This window comes from Eublepharis macularius, chromosome 4 (assembly GCF_028583425.1).
Source record: "Eublepharis macularius isolate TG4126 chromosome 4, MPM_Emac_v1.0, whole genome shotgun sequence".
Taxonomy (NCBI): domain Eukaryota; kingdom Metazoa; phylum Chordata; class Lepidosauria; order Squamata; family Eublepharidae; genus Eublepharis; species Eublepharis macularius.
The window spans coordinates 12,861,149-12,865,439 of record NC_072793.1 but is presented as its reverse complement, the minus strand read 5'-3'; the positions used below and the strand labels follow the sequence as shown (position 1 = coordinate 12,865,439).

The 4,291-nt window shown below is 40.9% G+C and overlaps 1 long non-coding RNA gene across 1 annotated transcript; it reads left to right on the top strand.

Annotated features, from left to right (window-relative positions):
- Nucleotides 1-1,545: 1,545 nt before the first annotated feature.
- On the top strand, nt 1,546-3,379 carry LOC129327297 (uncharacterized). The gene is made up of 3 exons (XR_008596800.1): nt 1,546-1,671; nt 2,853-2,927; nt 3,232-3,379. It is a non-coding gene; the product is annotated as an uncharacterized LOC129327297 (long non-coding RNA).
- The last annotated feature ends 912 nt before the right edge of the window (nt 3,380-4,291 follow it).

Below are 4,291 nucleotides of genomic sequence, written 5' to 3'. Positions count from 1 at the left end.
TATATTATGCAATGTTATTCTGGGAAGGCCACGTGGGAGGACCTAGATCCGGAACCAGAGACAGGATCAGCACAAGCACATGTCCTCTTGTAAGGAACAGTCTCTGGAGTTCTGGAGTGTGTGATTTAGGAGGATCCAAAGTTGTTCTTGTCTGCAGCTGCCGCCCCTTTCCTCTTTTAGAATTGTTCTGTGGGCATTCATATTTTGAGACTGCTTAGTGAAGAGCTGGGGTTTTGTAGGATGACCCAGTGTACGTCCAGTGAGAGTTATGAGTCTTCTGAATGTGAAGGTGTGTAATATGTGCCAATGCAAACTTCATTCTGGAGTTAAGATTTTTTCTGATTTTTGCCACAATAATCATCTTTGCCTTTGCAAATAATAAATAAGGAAATGCAAACAAGTAACTGGGAACTGGGAAACAACTTCAGCCTTGTATTTTTGCTCGAGTCCTGAGAGCTGCGGCATCTCTTTTTCCCGCAAAAAGGGGAATCGTTCATGTGGAAAAGACATATTTCCTGACATTGGGAAGAATAAATAACATAGGTTGATGCTGAAGGATGTACTGTATTCTTGCCAACGGTGGCTTATCAACTGACACCTCGTTACATATATGTTGAGTTGCAATCCACACATGAGTGGTTCAAAAATTTTCCACAATAAATCTGGGGTGATGTTCGGCGTTATTCATGTGCATACATGCCACAACTTACTCAAAGAAAAAAATGAAATATTGAACAGTTATTTTTTCGAGCAAGATAAGTTTAAGAGTCAGACTTGATCATTCTACATTCATGAGGTGTGTCATGAACACAGACTGCATCGCATGATGCATTTGGTGATTATGTGTTCTCATGACATGCTGTTCAGGGTGATGTCATTAGATAAAATGAGCATTCACGAAACTTCAGGTCACAGAAGTGGAACTCAAATTGTCCTAATGCAGTTAAGAGGTAAAATAACTGCGATAAAAAAGAAAATTCAAAAAGAGTCCAGTGGCACCTTTCAGACTAACCAATTTTTTGGTGACATAAGCTTTCGAGAATAAAGTTCTCTTCGTCAGATGCAAGGTACATAAACTGGTCAAATATAGAAGTTCTCTCCGCCCCTAACTGCATCTACTCTCTTCTATTTCCCCCCCTCCTCTTCTATATTTGACCAGTTTATGTTCCATGCTTCTGACGAAGAGAACTTGATTAGCTAAAGCTTATGCTACAGTAAAATTGTTTAGTCTTAAAGGTGCCAATGGACTCGTTTTTAATTTTGCTACTACAGACTGACACGGCTACCTCCTCTGGATCTAAAAAGAAAGGGTGCAATTGTCTCAGACTCCAGCTTGATAGAACATGTGAATTCATGCTTTGTCTCCTTTACATGATCAGATTGCTGATGAGAAATCTCAGAAAAGGGAGGAATACGCGATGGATGATCTCCCAGAGAGTGGTGAGTGATTCTACAGGGTTTTGACATTGTTTTCATTGTGGGCGACATCAACCATGTTCGATGAGTCATGTTCATGAACAATGTTTTTTTTTTTTTTAGCTGCTGGGCCAACAGATGGACCAGAGATCTTCTCAGAGGAATGGTGGGAACATAATGGCTTCTTTAACATTGTGCTCCGTATAGAGATACAGTGGAGAAAGGATATGGAGAGACTGGGAAAGAGACCCAAAGGTGATCCCAACACTTGTATTTTGTTGGTCTTTCAGGAATATATGTGCCGTGGACAAAAGTTTCTGATACTAGGTGACCCGGCGCCTCCTTCCTTGGTTATAATTGTCGGTTTACCTTGGGAAGTCATTTAAAGTTTAGCAATTCTCTCGAACTGTTTCTTTTCGTGATCATCAAGGACTCTCTGCAACATAAGACTAGCTTTCCTTTAATGTGTATCATTGCAGACAACATAACCATTAAATGCCTTTCGGCAGGATAGCCTTGGATGGGTTGGCTATTGTTTTTATTTTATTTTCTGCTGAAAAGAATTTTTATTGGATTTTAAACTTGAAATCCGAGGAAGGGTTTCCCGGCCCCATGATTAATTTTCTTTCAATTGTATTTTTTGTCTATGTGGGTGTTCCGTTTTGTGAAGTCCCTATGTGTTATGCATCTTTGTGGAACTGTCTTGCGAGAAAGATAAGACTGGCCAATAACAATGTCTTCTAATTTCGCTCGTAACAGTACCAATTTTGGTTTTTTATAGAGGAATACTTGAATCACAATACTTGTTCTTAACTCGTCAACATAATTAAAATGAGCGCATTCAAACATTAACCCTCTAAAGCATTGCTCACCGACAGCCTGTTCTCAAAAATCAATATTGATAACACGTTAGAGGGTGGACTCCTCAGGAATCTCACAATCATCAACAGTTTTCATGACTCCTATGAGAGGCAGTGAAGAGACAGCACAGGGAGTGCACCACTTGCCCCCCATGCAAATGAATTAGCTAGCTTTCACAAGTATCACCGCTTCTTTCACTACACAGGGAATATCCATGTCATGAATACCTCACAGTAATCAGAAGGAAAAAACCAAGGCAGCCTTGCTTTGAAAACAAAATTACTCTCTGCATTGTCAGACCCAAATAAATGCATCTTGTCAGACCACCTAACCTGTCATCAAACAATCTTGTCACGACACCAGTGTTATCTCTTGACACAACCCTCTCTTTAGCAATCTCAAACAGGGTTAGGAGGACACCGACCTAAATAAAAATTAGATCTTTCCTTTGGGGTGATGGAAAACGATTAATTCATTATAACTGATTTGGAGATGTTTTTACCTACTGCTTATGAGTTACACCATGACTCCTCTTTTGTCACAGCTCTAACATAGAGATTTCTCTTTCTAAACAGTGACTGACGAGCAAAGAAGGGCTGCAGCAAAAGCCTGGCTCAATTGCTACTGGTACCGTGAACGGCGAGGCTAGGGTGAGATCACACAAACATGCAATTTCTTTTCATAATTCGTGGAAAAACAATGCTACCTGGGACCTATACAATGATTCGACTTACCAAATCATATAATTCGGTTTTTTTAAAAAAGTATTTGAGATGCTGTTTCAGGTATCTATGTGGAAAAATTGACCTAAGTTCAAATTGAGTTACAATACCCATCACACTTCCGCGTTGCATTTGAAAATTGGGGTTTCAACAGTTTTCTAATGATCGACGGGGACATCTTAAAAAGCTTATCCTCAAATTGGTAGTCATAATTTTTCTTTATCTTCCACAGATGTCCGTGGGATGAACAGAGTAACATTGCTCATTCGGTGGGACACTCGCAATGGGCATCACCAGCCTTTTTTTTTTTTAATGTTTGGGGCGGGGAATTTGGATTGTAGAAAAGCCACTGTTAATGGAGGTTTGCAAGAAATGTGAAACGGTTGTGTGGTTTACTGTTTATTAGGCTGAATAAAGCCTATTTTTTATAGTTTGAATTTTTTTCCCAGGGGAGGACAGTCGCACCAATGTGACGTGTTATGCGAACAGAAACCTTACCTCGATTTTATACTTGATGTATGTGGCATTTGAATTAAAGTTTGTTTGTTGTTTATCTTGGTACTCGTCTGTTTCCTTGTAGCTTGATGCAGTGTTGGTTTGGGACGACAACCGTTGCAGCATACGTAAACAGATACAATGTAGTGCAAACAATGTTGGAACAGGAGTAACTGATAGAGGATGCCTAGGTTGAACGCTATTCTTTTCCTTCGAGAAAACAAATTGAGTTTGAGTATTGAACGGTGGGGATGTTAATGCGTGCTTCATGCAAGACCCTCATTCCTAGTGCCTTCCTTTACAATTAGACTCAAATGATGTGATCGCTATTGGTCACAGCTACCGAAAAGCAGGCCATAGGAATGGTTCATGTGGGTGACCAGGAAATATGGACCGGTCATAAATTGTCTATACTCTTGACTCCACACCAGTTTCAGCAAAATTGTAAAATGCAGTTAATTATACAGGTCGGAGGGGCATTTCATGGACATCTCCCCTCCGCGGCAAGTGGAAAAGGGAAAGCGGAGAGGGCACCTTGTTGACATTCACGCCCACTTGCACAATGGTGTCGGGCCGGACTGTGGCTTGGGGGAGAGAGGAGAATGAGGCAAGGGCACTGCTACTCCCCCCTCCTGCCACTTCATGGAAGAATCACCAACCGATTGGGACTTGTTGTGGTTTGCAGCCACAAATGGGAGCATTTGCAGATATTGGAGGGGTGGTTGGGCCTGGATCATGTGTCCTTCTGAGCATTGAAACACCTTAGTGGTAAAAAACAACATTACAAGACAGTAATT